At 45.2% G+C, this 21,310-nt stretch overlaps 1 protein-coding gene across 1 annotated transcript in view; it reads right to left on the reverse strand.

Moving 5' to 3' along the window:
- Window positions 1-21,310, reverse strand: part of LOC143986726 (tenascin-X-like) — a 69,776-nt gene that overhangs the window by 13,652 nt on the left and 34,814 nt on the right. The gene's annotated exons all lie outside the window — the stretch shown is intronic.

The raw sequence follows: 21,310 nt of genomic DNA on the forward strand, positions 1-21,310 counted from the left end.
GGAAAGTCCATATACAATCACAAATAATAATAAATAAATAAAGTCCTCTGTAGTGTGACTGGTGCACCAAGAGTGTAATGAAGATTCTTCAGAAAAGATAGGCGTTTCATTAGTCAAATGCAACCCAATATGTCAGCTTGTCTGAAGATATCAAAAAAGTGGGTAGAATACTCTTACCGAATATGATGGACTCACATGGTCTTACGACAGTTGAGTCGGAAAGCGTTTCGACATAGAGTGTCTTCAACAGGGCCCCTGTTGAAGACACTCTATGTCAAAACGCGTCGGGATCGCTTTTGGCACCCCACATTGCTTTTATTTTGTTCACTTGTGATCACCTGTCATAATTTTTATTCAAGTATATGACCTTTTAATAAAACCTGACGGTTAATATTTTTTGACCCGCACCATGTGGAGCTATCTTTTTTCTTTTTTGTTCTAAACTCTACAAACCCCTCACCCCTCACTTGGGGTTGTAATTCCAATCGAGCCACATCCGAATTGGACAACCTGAGGAACATTCCGGAGAACCCCCTGTGAGACACCCCCTACGGTCTTCAGTCGTTTGGAGTCTTCTCAACATCTGGTCGGACCCCCACCAATTTACCATCTGGTCCTAGGTCTGGACCCCAAGCGTTTCCGACTCAACTGTCGTAAGACCGTGTGAGTCCATCATATTCGGTAAGAGTATTCTACCCACTTTTTTGATATCTTCAGACAAGCTGACATATTGGGTTGCATTTGACTAGTGAAACGCCTATCTTTTCTGAAGAATCTTCATTACACTCTTGGTGCACCAGTCACACTACAGAGGACTTTATTTATTTATTATTATTTGTGATTGTATATGGACTTTCCCAATGTGATTACCGATTTTCCTATGTGATTACTGATTAATTTGATTTTCTGTGATCGTGTTCGGATTTTCCTTATGGGATTACACATTCACTTAATAGAAGCGCTACACTATTTACTGTTTTAAATTGTTTAACTTTGTTTGTTTGAAGTGTTGGCAGATGTTTTTCCACTTGTTTTTTGTTAGTTTGATACAGCGCGGTGTTTTCCCCCTTTTTTCTATATTAGAATTAAAGTGGATGTAAAGCCAAAATTTTTTATTTATTTTCTTGTCTGGCACAATATAGAGTATGGGATTTGAGATGAGTTGTGCCCAGTCTTGCTACAAAGAGTTAATCGAGCTCTGAGCAATCCTCATATCTTTTTTCAGTGAAATAAAACAGACAAACTGTGAAAACTTTGTCCGTTCTTATGCCGCGTACACACGGGCGACTGTATGGCGTACTTAGTCCATCGAAACACATTTCAGCGGACAGTCCGCTCGTGTGTGGGCTTCAGCTGACTTTTTCAGCGTTCAGTCTGGCGTACTAAGTATTTTGGATTTTTCGAAATTCTGTCCGTCGTACTTTGGTTTCAGCGGACAATCCGCTCGTCAGTAGGCTAGTTCGACGGACTAAGAATGGCACATGCCCAGAAAGGATTTACATAGCAGAAGGGTGCTTTGCTGTGTATTGGACTTCCTATTTCTAGTCCCGTCGTACGTGCTGTACACGTCATCGCGCAAGCTTTCGACGGACTGTTTGTGCATCCGTGTGTGGTCAAGTCCGATCAGTCGAAAGTATGACGCACTGTCCGTCGGATTGTATGACGGACTAAGTACGCCATACAGTCCGCTCGTGTGTACGCGGCATAACCCCTTGCTGTGATTGACAGGTGATTTGCATATCTTGTGCACTAGCCTAAGAGACATGCATTATTTTTTAATTCCCACTAGGCTTGTGCAATTCGTTTCGTAACGAATCAAAATTCGGCCGAATTTTGCATCTTTCGGACATTCGGATGCATCCGAATGTCCGAATAAAAAAATAAAAATAATGAATAACAACGAATACGAAAGAAATATAACAAATGAATTCGAATGAATTTGGTAATTCTTTAAAGATCTAATGAAACAAAAGGTCAGCTCAAAGTAAATCTTATAGTCCAATCAGCTAATTAATTTTGTGCCGGAGGATGGATTACTGGCAAAGTGCATTCTTGAAAACCGAGTTAGAAGGGTGTTGTATTGTATTTGAGCCGAGGAGAAGACACATTGTCATTGTGTGTGTTAAAAGATTCAATAAACAAACGACTTTCCAAACTATCGGCAGCACTATGAAAAAGACAGAATAAGGTATTGGTAATCCTAATTATATATAGCTATAGATATATATATATAGCTATATATAATTAGGATTACCATAACCTTATTCTGTCTTTTTCATAGTGCTTCTGATATTAATTCTAATATAACTTGAGGAAAAATAATTGCGTGAAATGTGTTCCCATTGTAAAATATAGCCAATGGAGAGAACATTATATGTATTATAATTTTATAAGTAATACCTGGCTATACAAGGGAACACTGGTGATAATAGGATGTCTTTTTCATAGTGCTGCTGATAGTTTGGAAAGTCGTTTGTTTATTGAATCTTTTAACACATTATTTATTTATTTTTGTATTTATTTCAGGTACTTAAATAGCGCCGTCAATTTACACAGAGCTTTACATATACATTGTACATCGACATCAGTCCCTACCCTCAAGGAGCTTAGAATCTAAGGTCCCTAACACACAGTCATACACATACTAGGGCCAATTTAGACAGGATCTGATTACCCTACCAGCATGTCTTTAGAGTGTGGGAGGAAACCGGAGTACCCGGAGGAAACCCACACAAGCACAGGGAGAACATGCCAACTCCAGGCAGATGCATATGGTGACATATGTACAATTATATCACACGTTTATTTTGTACATGTAATGTAGCTAGTGCTTTTTAATGCAAACATGTTATTTTAATCTATATTTTTAAAACATATATAAAATATTTGTGTGTGATCCTGATTACACCCTAAAATTCCCACTTACTTGTTCAGGTTTAAATACTTCTAGTGTATAAAGAAGATTTCTAGAATACCCTGTTTTCTCGAAAATAAGACATAGTAAGATAATAACAAAAGTCAGCAACAATGGTTATCGCCTATAGAATGACACATATCATTAGGGACAATACAGTCCAGGCTGGAGGATGTGTCCAACAAACCAGATAGCAGTAACAACATATCTGCATTAAATGCTCAAGTATATCGTAAACAGAAAAACACAAATACAGTAAAACCTTGGTTTGAGAGTATTTTGAAAGACAAGCAAAATGTATAAATACATTTTGACTTGATATACAAGCGATGTCTTGATATACAAGTAGCATCATGATACAACTGAGTATAAAAGAGAAGAGAGGCACCTCTAAGTGTAGCAATATGGTTACATTTAATGAAGGTACAACATTTATCAACTCACATGGTTGATGATTTAAACAGGCACATCTAACTATGCAGGCAACTGGGGTAAAGCTGTCCACATAGACCATCCTTCTCACCACCATGGACGTTATCCCTTCCACGAGCACTCCAAGCCTCGCTCTCAAGTCGCTCTACTGCAGGGGGTAGTCTTTCTGGTCATAATTGCAGACCGACATTGGTGAGTCAGTGGTGCAGGGGACAGTCTATATGGACAGATTTACCCCGGATGCCTGCATACTTAGATGTGCCTCTTTTAATCATCAACCATGTGAGTTGCTAAATGTTGTACCTTCATCTGTAGCCCCTGCTGGATTTTGCTTCTTATCCCCTTGTGGAGGCTTCCATTTGTGGATGGACATTTTATGGTTGTACAATCTATCACGTTGCTATAATCTTTTTATATGGACTATAAATTGAAGGGCTTATGAATAAATGGCTGTGGAATGAATCATCTGAGTTTCCATTATTTCTTATGGGGAAATGCCTCTCCCTGTCCCTGCGCGCTGTCTACTGGGACACACACGGGTCCCAGAGACAGCACGGACAATTCCTATTGCGCTGCACAACTCGCGCATGCACAGTATGGAACCAGGAAGTGAAGCCGCAGCGCTTCACTTCCTGATTCCCTCACCTAGAATGGTGGCGGCAGCATCCGAGAGCCGAGCGATCGATCGGCCTCGGCTGCCGGCATCGCTGGACCCTGGGACAGGTGAGTGTCCATTTATTAAAAGTCAGCAGCTGCAGTATTTGTAGCTGCTGGCTTTTAATATTTTTTTCCACAGTGAAATCCCGCTTTAAGAAGGTGTGACAGGGGGTGTGTTCTATGCCTACATACATTTGCTAGTAGGTGTCCCTCATTCCCATCTCAAAATGTTGGGAGGTATGGTTGCATCCTCATTACAAGACAAAAGCTCAGCATTGCCTTTTCTACCTCCTCTGCGCTGACTGGTCAACAGCATTGCTGTGCCCTATTTTAACGTCACAGGGACCAGGCTATGAGCTTGTGATAGTACTTAAACTTGATTCCGGATTGATTCAGCCTGCTTGACCCTTGCCTGGACCTGGTTTACTTCTATGATTGCTGCCTATCCTACCCCCTGCCTAGATTTAAATTTAAGCTAATGATTGTCACCTGCTTTGACCCTTGCCTGGAGTTTGGACTATGCTATTGATCATCACCTGCCCTTACTTATGCCTACATTACCAATATGCTACAGCCTACTGCTAGCCCTGCCCACAGCTAGACTGCTTTAAGGCTTTAAGCTAAGGCCAGACCTCACCAGCATGTAGCACCTGTCCTGAACTACACCAGCTCTCCTTTTTAAATTATTTTTAGTTTTGGATAGAGTTCAGAGGGGTTAGAATGCTTGTCAGTTTTTATTACTGTCTGTGCCATCATTGAAACTGAAAGTAAAAGAAAATCCCAAATTTCGGGTTGTCCCCAGAAAAGTAATACATGGGGAAATCGTCCAATGGGAGCATAAGTTTTAGTGACCTGGAGTTCCCCAAGGAATTCCCTTAATTTGCAGAGATATCCTTTTACTTCCTGTTTAGCAGTGGGACAGGAAGGGGAAATCTCTGCAATGGGACACACAGGGGAAAAAAAAAAATCAGAAAAAAGTCTCACTTGCTCTATCCAAAATGAAAAAAAATGAAAAAATTGCCTAAAGTTCTACTTTAAGGTAAGTGCTGCTGCTATATCTGTAATTACTATTGTTATTTTTAAAGGACATGATATAAACTGGTAAACCTTAAGGCCCCTTTCACACTGGGTCAGCGGCAGTGTCGGAGGTGAAGCAGCGCTATTTTTAGCGCCGCTTTACCATCTTTTTAGCGGCACTATTTGGTCGATAGCAGGGCGGTTTTAGCCCCCGCTAGTGGCTGAGAAAGGGTTAAAAACCACCACAAAGCGCTGCTACAGCAGCACTATGCTGGCGGTATAGCTGCGCTGCGCCATTGATTTCAATGGGCAGGAGCAGTGAAGGTGCTATTTTTAGCACTGTAGTGCCTGAAAAGCGCCCCAGTGTGAAAGGGGTCTAAAGGGAGTATAACAAACTACATACAGTAAATACAAAGAATATGCAAAGGTCGAAAAAATGGCTTAGGCACTAGTGATGGCCGAACGGTTCGCCCGGCGGTCGTTTCGCGGCGAATTTCCGACATTCGCGGTCCGCACGTTCGAACGCCTTTTTCCGTCGTTCGCCGCGGCGGACTTACGTGTTTAATGTATACAAGAACTTTAACCTTTGGTGACACGTTTATCATGTGATACAGGACAGCCAATTGAGACATGACAGCACATGGACACTTGTACATTCCCCCTAACCTATAAATACACCCGATCCGGTGGCCATTTTACATTCTTTCTTCTGTTAAGATAGGGACAGGTTCCTGTGTGGAGTAGGGAGAGATAAACCACTAGCTATTTGGTACACAAAAGTTCTTTTCAGGACTGGTATAGGTGTTAGGTGTTGATAGGTTTGCTGTGCTGCTGATTCTTGCAGCAGCCTGAGTGTCTTTTGTTAGTTTAGAGAAAGGGAAAGGACGGTGTATGCTACAGGGACAGCCAGATTAGTCTTTCATCATCATCATCATCATCATCATCATTAGCTGTTACTATCAAGGTCCACAAAAGAGCTGTTCCAGTAACCACTAATCGTTCTCTTTTTTTGCCAATTTGTATAGGGACAGGAAGGAAGCAGTGTTGTCAGGCAGTGAGGGTAATTTTAAAGACTTGCTGTTATTATTAGTTCCACAAAGGTTCTTTTCAGGACTGGTATCAGTGGTACAGTAATAGGCTTGTACATGTATAATATTCTTTCTTCCAAATATAGAAAGGATATTATACTTGACTGCTGCCCTTCTGCTGCAGTCTGCTAAACATTCACAACTCACTTGTTCCACAAAAGTTCTTATAAGGACTGGTAACTTGGTATAGGGTGCTACGGTACATAGGCTTGAGTGCGGTACAGTCTGCTGTTCTGTAAGGACCGCTATCGGTCCACAATAGATAGGGTTGACGTGCACCACTGCTGACCGCTGCCCTATACTGCAGCAGTCCTTCAGCGGTATAGGGACTGACGTACAGTCTGCTAAACACTAATACACAACCTGCTTGGTCCACAAAAGTTCTTATAAGGACTGGTAACTTGGTATAGGGTGCTACGGTACATAGGCTTGAGTGCGGTACAGTCTGCTGTTCTGTAAGGACCGCTATCGGTCCACAATAGATAGGGTTGACGTGCACCACTGCTGACCGCTGCCCTATACTGCAGCAGTCCTTCAGCGGTATAGGGACTGACGTACAGTCTGCTAAACACTAATACACAACCTGCTTGGTCCACAAAAGTTCTTATAAGGACTGGTAACTTGGTATAGGGTGCTACGGTACATAGGCTTGAGTGCGGTACAGTCTGCTGTTCTGTAAGGACCGCTATCGGTCCACAATAGATAGGGTTGACGTGCACCACTGCTGACCGCTGCCCTATACTGCAGCAGTCCTTCAGCGGTATAGGGACTGACGTACAGTCTGCTAAACACTAATACACAACCTGCTTGGTCCACAAAAGTTCTTATAAGGACTGGTAACTTGGTATAGGGTGCTACGGTACATAGGCTTGAGTGCGGTACAGTCTGCTGTTCTGTAAGGACCGCTATCGGTCCACAATAGATAGGGTTGACGTGCACCACTGCTGACCGCTGCCCTATACTGCAGCAGTCCTTCAGCGGTATAGGGACTGACGTACAGTCTGCTAAACACTAATACACAACCTGCTTGGTCCACAAAAGTTCTTATAAGGACTGGTAACTTGGTATAGGGTGCTACGGTACATAGGCTTGAGTGCGGTACAGTCTGCTGTTCTGTAAGGACCGCTATCGGTCCACAATAGATAGGGTTGACGTGCACCACTGCTGACCGCTGCCCTATACTGCAGCAGTCCTTCAGCGGTATAGGGACTGACGTACAGTCTGCTAAACACTAATACACAACCTGCTTGGTCCACAAAAGTTCTTATAAGGACTGGTAACTTGGTATAGGGTGCTACGGTACATAGGCTTGAGTGCGGTACAGTCTGCTGTTCTGTAAGGACCGCTATCGGTCCACAATAGATAGGGTTGACGTGCACCACTGCTGACCGCTGCCCTATACTGCAGCAGTCCTTCAGCGGTATAGGGACTGACGTACAGTCTGCTAAACACTAATACACAACCTGCTTGGTCCACAAAAGTTCTTATAAGGACTGGTAACTTGGTATAGGGTGCTACGGTACATAGGCTTGAGTGCGGTACAGTCTGCTGTTCTGTAAGGACCGCTATCGGTCCACAATAGATAGGGTTGACGTGCACCACTGCTGACCGCTGCCCTATACTGCAGCAGTCCTTCAGCGGTATAGGGACTGACGTACAGTCTGCTAAACACTAATACACAACCTGCTTGGTCCACAAAAGTTCTTATAAGGACTGGTAACTTGGTATAGGGTGCTACGGTACATAGGCTTGAGTGTGGTACAGTCTGCTGTTCTGTAAGGACCGCTATCGGTCCACAATAGATAGGGTTGACGTGCACCACTGCTGACCGCTGCCCTATACTGCAGCAGTCCTTCAGCGGTATAGGGACTGACGTACAGTCTGCTAAACACTAATACACAACCTGCTTGGTCCACAAAAGTTCTTATAAGGACTGGTAACTTGGTATAGGGTGCTACGGTACATAGGCTTGAGTGCGGTACAGTCTGCTGTTCTGTAAGGACCGCTATCGGTCCACAATAGATAGGGTTGACGTGCACCACTGCTGACCGCTGCCCTATACTGCAGCAGTCCTTCAGCGGTATAGGGACTGACGTACAGTCTGCTAAACACTAATACACAACCTGCTTGGTCCACAAAAGTTCTTATAAGGACTGGTAACTTGGTATAGGGTGCTACGGTACATAGGCTTGAGTGCGGTACAGTCTGCTGTTCTGTAAGGACCGCTATAGGTCCACAATAGATAGGGTTGACGTGCACCACTGCTGACCGCTCACCTATACTGCAGCAGTCCTTCAGCGGTATAGGGACTAAGAGTTTTGTCACAGGGTCATTTAAAAAATGACATGCAGAGGAAGAGGCAGGCCCTTCCGCAGGGGTGGTAGGGGTAGGGCAGGAGCAACAGGCTTGAGCCAAAGTGGGAAGTTGCAGAAGGTGCGTTCAATTACTTTAAAGGATGCACCAGACTTGGTTGAGTGGCTCGCTCAGCCTTACTCTTCTGCACCCTCCTCATCCTCTCGATCTGCACCCTCTTCTTCACTCTCTGCTATGTGCACCCCCAAAGACACTACCACCAACAACACGACCACCACCACCACCACCACATACCTTCCGCTTGAGTCACTGGAATTATTTTCCGATCCATATCAAGAGGACATTTCTGATGCGCAGCCACTCTTGGTATTGGATCAGGAAGAGGAGGTAGCAACAAGCGCTACTCAGCAGTCTGACGCCAGTACCCAGATCAGCCCAAGGAGGAGGTTGGTCCCCGGTGTTGCTGCCTACTCCGAGATCTCTACTTATAGCGGTGGGGAAGGTGACGTTGATGATGACGTGTCTAGTGATGTCACGTGGGTGCCCACAAGAGAGGAAGAGGAGGGGAGTTCAGAGGGAGATATGGACCAGCAGATAGGGAGGAGAAGCAGCAATGACTTACATTGCACAGCAGGGACAAAGCAGACTGCAAATGTATCAGGAGCGAGTCATCGACCATGTACGGTCACATCTGGCGCTCCCAGGACACCGGCACATGGCTCCGCAGTGTGGGCTTTTTTTAACGTGTCCGCTGCTGACAATAGCGTTGCCATCTGCAATCTTTGCAGTCAACGCGTTAGTCGCGGTAAGCCCAATACTCACCTAGGGACGACCGCCTTAAGAAGGCACATGAGCAGCCATCACCGAGCCCAGTGGGAGCAACGGAACACACAAAGCCACACTGCAGGCTCTCACCGTCCAGCCTCGTCTTCTACTTCTCCTTCTCCTCTCTCCTCACAATTGTCCTCCACTCCACCTTCCATCACGCCAAGCTCACATTTTTCTGCAAAAAGGCAGGCTTCCGTGGGCCTAATGTTTGAGCGTAAAAAAATGATGATGCCGGATAACCCTCTTGCCCAACGGTTGGCGGCTGGCTTGTCAGAACTCATAGCCCGCCAACTACTGCCATATAAACTGGTGGACTCGGAGGCCTTTCGCAAATTTGTGGCCATTGGAACACCACAATGGAAGGTCCCAGGAAGGAAGTATTTCTCAGAGAAGGGCATCCCAGAGCTATATGGCCATGTTCAGCGGCAAGTGAATGTATCTCTGGCACACAGTGTCGGTGCCAAGATACATCTGACCACAGACACGTGGTCTAGCAAACACGGGCAGGGAAGGTATATCAGTTTTACTGCCCACTGGGTGAACCTTCTGACGGCCGTCAAGCATGTAACCCGTGGCACCCGTGTAGATTTGGTTTTACCGCCACGGATTGCATGCAGGCCTGACTCTTCTTCTCCTCCTCCTACTCCATCCTCCTCCCTCTCCTCCTCAGCTGCCTCCTCCTTTTCCGCTGCTAGCGTCTCTTCCACTGCACCGCCCAAGCTCCCCAGAACCTATTCCACATGCCAGGTGAGACGTTGCCATGCCGTGCTGCGTCTGTTGTGCCTGGAAGCAAAGAGCCACACTGGCCCGGCACTCCTTTCAGCTTTGCGTTCACAGGCAGATGAGTGGCTAACACCGCTCAATTTGACAGTTGGTAAAGTGGTGTGTGACAACGGTGCCAATCTGCTTAGCGCATTGAAACAGGGCAAAATCACGCACGTGCCGTGCATGGCACACGTCTTAAACTTGGTCGTGCAGCGATTCCTTGTCAAATACCCTGGGGTCCAGGACATCTTGCGGCAGGCAAGGAAAATCTCGGCCCATTTCAGAAGATCTTACACGGCCATGGCTCGCCTTGCTGACATTCAGCGGCGACACCATCTGCCGGTCAGACGTCTTATTTGCGATTGCCCGACGCGATGGAACTCAACCTTCTATATGCTTGATAGGCTGCTCCAGCAGAAACGTGCAGTTAACGTCTACCTGTATGAACTCTGCGAAAGAAACGGTTCTGGGGAGCTGGGTTTTTTTTCACCGCGCCAGTGGCTGCTCATGCGCGACACATGCAGACTTCTGCGGCCATTTGAGGAGATCACCAAACTGGTCAGTCGCAGCCATGGCGCCATCAGTGACATGGTACCTTATGCCTTCTTTCTGGAGCGTGCATTGCGTCGTGTCATTGATCAGGCTGTGGAGGAGCAGGAGCGGGAAGATGAGGAAGTCGCAATGCTGGATGAATTCCCAGGGGGGGCTACTCTATCTGAGACAAGTCAACAACAGGAGTCTGATGAGGAGTCAGAGGAGGATGGTGCCGGGGCGGATGAGCAGGAGCAAGAAGAGCATGCTTTAAACCTTTCTGGGATCCCTGTTGTGCGAGGATGGGGAGAGGAGAATGAAGAGGACGACATTATCCTGGATGATGAGCAGGAGCCAGGCCACCACACCGCTTCCACTTTAGTGCAAATGGGGGCCTTCATGCTCCAGTGTTTTAATAGGGACCCCCGTATAAAAAGCATGAGGGTCAAGGACCAGTACTGGGTGGCAACGTACTTAGACCCCCGGTACAAACACAAAATGGCGGAAATGTTACCGCCGTCGCAGAGGGCTGTCAGAATGCAGCACTTCCAGGCCTTGCTTCGAGAAATGCTGCATTCTGCTTTTGCGTGCGCTGGCAGAGGAGCAATTCCCACTCCCAGAGAAGGATTTGCGGGTACCAATCCAACAGCGCCTGCAAGAAGAGGCCGGTTTGAAGATGTGTTGGTGACTTCGGATATGAGGTCATTCTTTCAGCCGACCCATCGACAGGTGTCATCCGGATCCAGCATCAGGGAACGCCTAGACCGTCAGGTGTCCGACTACATTGGGTTAACGGCCGATGTGGACGCTCTGAGGAGTGATGAACCCCTAGACTACTGGGTGGGCAGGCTTGACCTCTGGCCAGAGCTTGCCCAATTTGCAATCGAACTGTTGGCTTGCCCCTCATCCAGTGTCCTGTCCGAAAGGACGTTCAGCGCAGCAGGGGGGATTGTGACCGATAAGCGTACTCGCCTAGCTCACCACAGTGTTAACTACCTCACATTTCTAAAAATGAATGAGGCATGGATCTCGGAGGAATTCAACACATGTGACCAGTAGACCATGTATATGTCTATAAACTATTTTTTTAATCAAGCACACAGACCTTCTTAATTCATTTGGCTCACTTCCTTGACCCAAAAAAGCACACCGTACTATATGCCCCTACCCTCCTCTTTGAAGAGGTTGAGCGGTGTCATATTTCTACTGGGGCTGCTTATGATATCCCTGTGCTGTGCTGACTTCCTCCTGGGGGTTCTTATTATGAAGGGATCACACTATCCCTGTGCTGTGCTGACTTCCTCCTGGGGGTTCTTATTATGAGGGGATCACACCATCCCTGTGCTGTGCTGACTTCCTCCTGGGGCTGCTTACGGTGCTGCTGTCAGTGCTGTATGTCACGGTGCTGCTGTCAGCGCTGTATGTCACGGTGCTGCTGTCAGCGCTGTATGTCACGGTGCTGCTGTCAGCGCTGTATGTCACGGTGCTGCTGTCAGCGCTGTATGTCACGGTGCTGCTGTCAGCGCTGTATGTCACGGTGCTGCTGTCAGCGCTGTATGTCACGGTGCTGCTGTCAGCGCTGTATGTCACGGTGCTGCTGTCAGCGCTGTATGTCACGGTGCTGCTGTCAGCGCTGTATGTCACGGTGCTGCTGTCAGTGCTCTGTATTACGGTGCTGCTGTCAGATGCCTCTATCACGGTGCATGTGTCATTCCGGTATGTCACGCTGCTGGTGATCATCTCCTGCACCCTCTTCTTTGCCTACCCTGGTCCCTGACCTTCCCTCTCCTCCATTGCCTTCATTAGCTCCATAGTCCTGAATTGTTAGAACAATTTCCCAAATAAAATAAAAATGCTTGTAGTTATCGATCCCAAATTCACCTCATACATGTATTATGTCATTGTCCAGATGGTGGGACTACGTTTTACCCCCTAATAATTACCACGTGGCCGCAAATTCGACATGAAGGTTTGCAAAGTTCGCCTCCCATTGAAGTCAATGGGGCCCGCGGCGAACGGTCGGTTTCGCGAACGTTTGGGTCCGTTCGCATTTCGCGTTCGCGAAACGTCCCGTCGGAAGTTCGTCCATCACTATTAGGCACTGTGCTACCTAATGTTTTCCCATTGTTTGCCTCTACTGGTTCCAATTAGCAATAGCAATAGCATGGTCTACTAGACATTATGCTACAGTTAATAACCACTTAAGCTATAATTTATTTATTACAGGTACTTATATAGCGTCATCAGTTTGCGCAGTGCTTTACATATATATTATACATTTGATTCGATCCCTGTCCTCAAGGAGCTTACAATCTAAGGTTCCTAACTCACATTCATACATTGGGGCCAATTTTAGACTTGAGTCAATTAACCTACCAGGCTACCAGCATATCTGTGGAGTGTGGAGGGGAAACCCATGCAGGCACAGAGAGAAAATGCAAACCCCATGCAGGTGGTTTTGTGGTTGGGATTTGAACCAATGTTTCTAGTACTGCTAAGTGGAGGTGCTAACCACTTGGCCACTATGCTGCCCATAATCATTAGCAAATACACTTCCTCATATTCACTTCCCCATTGGATATGTGTTAATTACACTAACTTAGGATTCAGCACTGCTTGACTACTTGCTGACTGCCCTATAGTACTGTTACTGCTACAGGACGGCAGCCTTGGGCAGAATCACATATATACACATATATATTAGGCTTGTGCAATTTGTTTCGTAACAAACCGAAATTCAGCCGAATTTTGCATCTTTCAGACATTTGGATGCATCCGAATAAAAAAAATAACGAATAACAACGAATACCAAAGAAATATAACAAATTAATTTGAATGAATTCGAATGAATTTGGTAATTCTTTAAAGATCTAATGAAACAAAAGGTCAGCTCAAAGTAACTTATCTTATAGTCCAATCAGCTAATAAATTTTGTGTCGGAGGTTGGATTACTGGCAAAGTGCATTCCTGAGAACTGAGTTAGAAGGGTGTTGTATTGTATTTGAGCCGAGGAGAAGAGACGTTGTCATTGTGTGTGTTAAAAGATTCAATAAACAAACGACTTTCCAAACTACGAATTATTATCACGAAATGTCTATACATACATAAATAGCGAATTTCAACGAATACGAACGAATGAACTCGACACTCTACGAATAATAACGAATTTTCCGAAAACGTATTAATGTAACATAACGAATATAACAGAATGAAATTATGTATTTTACGAATGACAACGAACCGAAACTAAACAAAATTTTCCGTTGTGCACAAGTCTAATATATATATATATATATATATATATATATATATATATATTCGCGATTCTGCATTTCCGCCTACAGGTCACCGCTTCTGCTGTAATAATTCACAGCAGAAACTAATCTGTGAGTCCCGAGGACTCAATGTCCTCCGGCTCTCGATGATCATTAGTAAAACATGAACAAATTATATATGCCTATGTAAACAAGGGGGGAGGATAAGAATCACTTTCTTCCACTAGTTAAAGAAGCACCCAGTAAACACAAAAACACTGGCTAGGCACACAGTTAACCCTTTGATCACCTTGATGTTTAACCAGTTCCCATCCAGTGTCATTAGTACAACGACTAATATTTTTGGCACTGATCACTGTATTAGGGTCACTGGTTCCAAAAAAGTGTCAAAAGTGTCAATTAACATCTGACAGTCTGCCACAATGGCAGTCCCAAAAACAAATTCCATAAATATATCCCATAGTTTGTAGACATGATAACATTCATTTAAACCAATCAATATACACTTATTGGGATTTTTTTTTACCAAAAACATGTAGCAGAATACATTAGACATGTGCATTAGTTTTTGTCCGAATGCATTTTCATCCGCATTTCAGCTATTTTCATTTTCGTTTTGACAAATAACGAAAGCACAGAATCCGAAAAACAAAAGATCCGACATAAATAAATGCTTTATTTTCGTTTTCGTTGTTACAACAGTTCGATATAGAATAGGAGATTCGACATGACTCTGACAATAACAATCTGTCTATAGAACCTGTGGTCGATTGTGCCTAACCTTACCTCTATTAGTACAAGATTATATAGAGAAAATATTCGACAGGGAAAAAAGATTTGACAGAGAGAAAAGATTCTGCAAGTTACTGTCCTAAAAAGTGTTTGGGGACCTGGGTCCTGCCCCAGGGGACATGTATCAATGCAAAAAAAAGTTTTAAAAACGGCCGTTTTTTCGGGAGCAGTGATTTTAATAATGATTAAAGTGAAACAATAAAAGTGTAGTATGCCTGTGAAGGGGCACATGTTTCTGGTGCTTAGAACTGTCCCTGCACAAAGTGTCATTTATGCAGGAAAAAAAGTCCTTTAAAATCACTCGCAGCTATTATGAATTGTCGGCTCCGTAATACAGAGAACACTCATTGAAAGTCATTGATAAAAAAAAAAAGAATAATAAAAAAAAAAAAGCGTGGGGGTCCCCCAAATTCAATTACCAAGCCCTTCAGGTCTGGTATGGATATTAAGGGGAACCCTGCCTCAAATTTAAGAAAAGAATTGATGTGGGGTTCCCCCTAAATATCCATAACCAGACCCTTCAGGTCTGGTATGGATATTAAGGGGAACCCCGCGTCAAATTTAAAAAAAAATTGACGTGGGGTTCCCCCTAAAAATCCATACCAGACCCTTTATCCGAGCACGCAACCTGGCAGGCCGCAGGAAAAGAGGGGGGGACGAGAGAGCGGCCCCCCCCTCCCTCCTGAACCGTACCAGGCCACATGCCCTCAACATTGGGAGGATGCTTTGGGGGTCTGTGACCCCTCAAAGCACCTTGTCCCCATGTTGATGAGGACAAGGGCCTCATCCCCACAACCGTGGCCGGTGGTTGTGGGGGTCTGCGGGCGGGGGGGTTTATCAGAATCTGGAAGCCCCCTTTAACAAGGGGACCCCCAGATCCCGCCCCCCTGTTTGAAATGGTAAGGGGGTACAAAAGTACCCCTACCATTTCACAAAGAAAGTGTAAAAAATAGTTAAATAAGACAAACACACTTTTGAAAAATTCCTTTATGAAAAATAAAAAAAATAAAAAAAAAGATTTCAGCGGTGGTAATCCACTCTTGCTATCCAGCGACGGACGGTCATCTCTCCAGTGATGGCTCATCTCATCCAGCGCAGCGAATCCATCCTTCTTCTGTCTCCACGGAGGAGACACTGCAAGGATTCCGGCGGTCTGACGTTTCTTATATACGGAGGGCGGGGGCCACCCGTCACCTGACCCCGCCCCCCTCTGACGCAATTGGAAACCCGGGGTTCCCTGTGACGTATGGGTGACCCCGCACCCCTCTGATGTAACACAGGCAGGTTTCCGTTACATCAGAGGGGTGCGGGGTCACCCATACGTCACAGGGAACCCCGGGTTTCCCCTTGCGTCAGAGGAGGGCGGGGTCAGGTGACGGGTGGCCCCGCCCTCCGTATATAAGAAACGTCAGACCGCCGGAATCCTTGCAGTGTCTCCTCCGTGGAGACAGAAGAAGGATGGATTCACTGCGCTGGATGAGATGAGCCATGGCTGGAGAGATGACCGTCCGTCGCTGGATAGCAAGAGTGGATTACCACCGCTGGAATCTTTTTTTTATTTTTTTTATTTTTAATAAAGGAATTTTTCAAAAGTGTGTTTGTCTTATTTAACTATTTTTTACACTTTCTTTGTGAAATGGTAGGGGTACTTTTGTACCCCCTTACCATTTCAAACAGGGGGGGGGCGGGATCTGGGGATCCCCTTGTTAAAGGGGGCTTCCAGATTCTGATAAGCCCCCCGCCCGCAGACCCCCACAACCACCGGCCACGGTTGTGGGGATGAGGCCCTTGTCCTCATCAACATGGGGACAAGGTGCTTTGAGGGGTCACAGACCCCCAAAGCATCCTCCCAATGTTGAGGGCATGTAGCCTGGTACGGTTCAGGAGGGAGGGGGGGCCGCTCTCTCGTCCCCCCCTCTTTTCCTGCGGCCTGCCAGGTTGCGTGCTCGGATAAAGGGTCTGGTATGGATTTTTAGGGGGAACCCCACGTCAATTTTTTTTAAATTTGACGCGGGGTTCCCCTTAATATCCATACCAGACCTGAAGGGTCTGGTTATGGATATTTAGGGGGAACCCCACGTCAATTTTTTTCTTAAATTTGAGGCAGGGTTCCCCTTAATATCCATACCAGACCTGAAGAGCCTGGTAATTGAATATGGGGGACCCCCACGCTTTTTTTTTTTTATCAGACTTTCAATGAGTGTTCTCTGTATTACGGAGCCGACAATTCATAATAGCTGCGAGTGATTTTAAAGGACTTTTTTTCCTGCATAAATGACACTTTGTGCAGGGACAGTTCTAAGCACCAGAAACATGCGCCCCTTCACAGGCATACCATAGACAACCCCCCACTACGAAATTTAAAGGAATATTACACTTTTATTGTTTCACTTTAATCATTATTAAAATCACTGCTCCTGAAAAACGTCAGTTTTTAAAACTTTTTTTTGCATTGATACATGTCCCCTCGGGCAGGACCCGGGTCCCCAAACACTTTTTAGGACAGTAACTTGCAAATTAGTCTTTAAAATGAGCACTTTAGATTTTGAACGTTGGAGTCCCATAGACTTTAATAGGGGTTCTAAAGTACGCTATATACTAGCTACGTCGAATCTTCTTTATACATTCGACAGACACCATAAGCCTTCAAAGACAGATTCGACCGTAATTCATGTGGATTTTCGGACGAATGCAATTTTTGAACGAAAAACGAAATAAATAAAAACGAATTTTGGGAGTAACTAAATAAATTAAGTTTTCGGACGAAAACGAAATTCCGAAACGAAATATTTGACTCTGCACATGTCTAGAATACATATTGGCCAACATTTATGAAGAAATCGATTTTTTTAATGTTTTATAGCAGAAGGTATTGTTTTTTTTTTTTTTCAAAATTGTTATTTTTTTTGTTTATAGCACAAAAAATAAAAAACATAGTGGTGATCAAATACCATAAAAAAGCACTATTTGTGGGAAAATAATTACTGTATTTATCGGCGTATAACACGCACCGACGTATAACACGCACCTTAACTTTAAGAGGGAAGTTTCAGGAAAAAAACTTTCCACAGACCTCTGAGCCCCCTGCATGGTACACAGAGCTCCCTGCATAACACACAGACCCCCTGCATGGTACACTGAGCCCCCTGCTAACACACAGACCCCCTGCATGACACACTGAGCCCCCTGCATGACACACTGAGCCCCCTGCATGACACACTGAAACCCTTCCATGACACACTGAGACCCTTCCATGACACACTGAGACCCTTCCATGACACACTGAGCCCCCCTCCATGACACACTGAGCCCCCCTCCATGACACACTGAAGCCCCCTTCATGACACACTGAGCCCCCCTCCATGACACAATGAGCCCCCGCATGGTACACAGGCCCCTTTCATTATAAAGCCCCCCTCCTCCTCTGCACTCCCAGGAGAACACCAAGTCTCCTGGGACGGCATTGCCAGCATGCTCTGGATCAGAGCTAGTGAATACCTCCATTGCCATCGCTGCCGGCCCCTTCTCGTGCGCCGCTCCTCCTGTGTCACCTATGGAGCTTTTGAACACCTCCATTGGCGCCGTGGACCCAGTCATGTGACATGTCTCTGCTCTGAATCATTGACGGTCACATGACCGCTCTCCTCGTCCAATCACAAGCTACACTCGAGGAAGGGGGCGGAGCGGGAGGAGGAGAGCGGCGTTGGTGGAGGGGTTTGAATTGCCATACAATGGCATGGGGGAGCGGTGTGTGGAAGGTGGCTGGCAGTTTTTTTCATTCCGGAGTTGTCCTGGCAGCACTGTCCCACGGCCAGGAGTGTCGGACGCACCGCCCGAATCCCCCCCCCCCCCGTGAAAAAAAAAACAAATATCGGCGTATAACACGCAGGCACAGTTTACCCTCTGTTTTCAGGGTAAAAAAGTGCGTGTTATACGCCGATAAATACGGTACATACATTTTATTTGTGTACAGTGTCGCATGACCATGCAAATGTCTGTTAAAATAACCAAATGCTGTATCATGAAGGGGGTAAATTTTCTGGAGGTCAAGTGGTTAACAGACTTATTACAAAATCATTGTATTTAGAAGCCTGGAAATCCATACTGATGTACATAGTATCACAAAATCCAAGCCTTTTTACTTTAAAAATTTGAATTATCACGCAAAAGTTCATTTATTTCACTAATGCAACTTAAAAGGTGGAACTAATATATGAGATAGACTCATTACATGCAAAGCAAGATAGTTCAAGCTGTAATTTGTCATAATTGTGATGATTATGGCTTATAGCTCATGAAAACCCCAAATCAACAATCAAAGAAAATTAAAATATTACATGCAATCAATAAAACAAGGATTGTACAAAGTACATAGAATAATATTGAACCTTTGAAAAGTATAAGCATACATATGTACTCAGAACTTGGTTTGGGCCCCTTTTGCAGCAATTACAGCCTTAATGCGGCGTGGTATGGAAGCTATCAGCCTGTGGCACTGCTGAGGTGTTATGGAAGACAATAGTGGCCTTCAGCAATTCTGCATTGTTCGGTCTCATGTCTCTCATCCTTCTCTTGGCAATGCTCCACAGATTCTCTATGGGGTTCAGGTCAGGTGGGTTTGCTGGCCAGTCAAGCACAGTAATTCCACGGTCATTGAACTAGGTTTTGGTGCTTTTGGCAGTGTGGGCAGGTGCCAAGTCTTGATGGAAAATGAAGTCAGCATTCCCATAGTGCTCATGTGTGGAAGGAAGCATGAAGTGCTCCAAAATCTCCTGGTAGGAGGCTGCATTGAACCTGGACCTAATGAAGCACAGTGGACCAACACCAGCAGATGACATGGCTCCCCAAATCAACATGGACTGTGGAAACTTCACACTGGACTTTAAGCATCTTGCAGTGTGTGCCTCTGCATTCTTCCTCCATACTCTGGGTCCTTGGTTTCCAAATGAGATGCAAAATTTGCTCTCATCAGAAAAGAGGACTTTGGATCACTGAGCAACAGACCAGGTCTGTTTCTCTTTAGCCCAGGTAAGATGCTTCTGACTAAGGATGAGCCGAACACCCCCCAGTTCGATTCGCACCACAACCTGCAAACAGACCTAAACTTCGTGTGAACTTTAGAACCCTATTAAAGTCTATGGGACTCGAACGCTCAAAATCTAAAGTGCTAATTTTAAAGGCTAATATGCAAGTTACTGTCCTAAAAAGTGTTTGGGGACCTGGGTCCTGCCCCAGGGGATATGCATCAATGCAAAAAAAAGTTTTAAAAAACTGCCATTTTTTCGGGAGCAGTGATTTTAATAATGATTAAAGTGAAACAATAAAAGTGTAATATTCCTTTAAATTTCATACCTGAGGGGTGTCTATAGTATGCCTGTGAAGGGGCGTATGTTTCCCGTGCTTAGAACTGTCCCTGCACAAAGTGTCATTTCTGCAGGAAAAAAGTAATTTAAAATCACTTGCGGCTATAATGAATTGTCGGCTCCTGTAATACAGAGAACACTCATTGAAAGTCATTGATAAAAAAAAAAGCGTGGGGTTCCTCCAAATTAAATTACCAGGCCCTTCATGTCTGGTATGGATATTAAGGGGAACCCCGCGTCAAATTTAAAAAAAATGTACATGGCATTCCCCCTAAAAATCCATACCAGACCCTTTATCCGAGCATGTAACCTGGCAGGCCAGAGGAAAAGAGGGGGAGACGAGAGAGCGCCCCCCTCCTGAACCATACCAGACCACATGCCCTCAACATTGGGAGGATGCTTTGGGGTCCCCCCAAAGCACCATGTCCCCATGTTGATGGGGACAAGGGCCTCATCCCCACAACCCTGGCCAGTGGTTGTGGGGGTCTGCGGGCGGGGGGCTTATCAGAATCTGGAGGCCCCCTTTAACAAGGGGACCCCCAGATCCTGGCCCCCCTGTTTGAAATGGTAAGGGGGTACAAAAGTACCCCTTACGCGGGGTTCCCCTTAATATCCATACCAGACCTGAAGGTCCTGGTAATTTAATTTGGGGGAATCCCACACTTTTTTCTTTTTATCCATGACTTTCAATGAGTGTTCTCTGTATTACGGGAGCCGCCAATTCATTATAGCCACGAGCAATTTTAAATGACTTTTTTTCCTGCAGAACTGACACTTTGTGCAGGGACAGTTCTAAGCACGGAAAATATGCGCCCCTTCACAGGCATACTATAGACACCCCCCAGGTATGAAATTTATTATTAAAATATTACACTTTTATTGTTTCACTTTAATCATTATTAAAATCACTGCTCCCGAAAAAATTGCTTCCGAAAAACTTTTTTTTTGCATTGATACATGTCCCTTGGGGCAGGACCCAGGTCCCCAAACACTTTTTAGGACAGTAACTTGCATATTAGCCTTTAAAATTAGCACTTTCGATTTCTCCTATAGACTTGTACAGGGTGTTCCGGCTTTCCAAATTTGCCGCAAACACCCCAAATTGTTCACAGGCGAACAGGCAATGTTCAAATCGAACATGAGTTTGACTCGAACTCGAAGCTCATCCCTACTTCTGACGTTGTTTGTTGTTCAGGAGTGGCTTGACAAGAGGAATATGACATTTGAAGCCCATGTCCAGGATCCGTCTGTGTGTGGTGGCTCTTGATGCACTGACTCCAGCCTCAGTCCACTCCTTGTGAAAGTCCCCAACACTTTTGAATGGCCTTTTCCCGA

The sequence above is a fragment of the Lithobates pipiens genome, unplaced genomic scaffold (genome assembly GCF_037356315.1).
Source record: "Lithobates pipiens isolate NorthernLeopardFrog02 unplaced genomic scaffold, aLitPip1_a1.2 Scaffold_18, whole genome shotgun sequence".
NCBI lineage: Eukaryota > Metazoa > Chordata > Amphibia > Anura > Ranidae > Lithobates > Lithobates pipiens.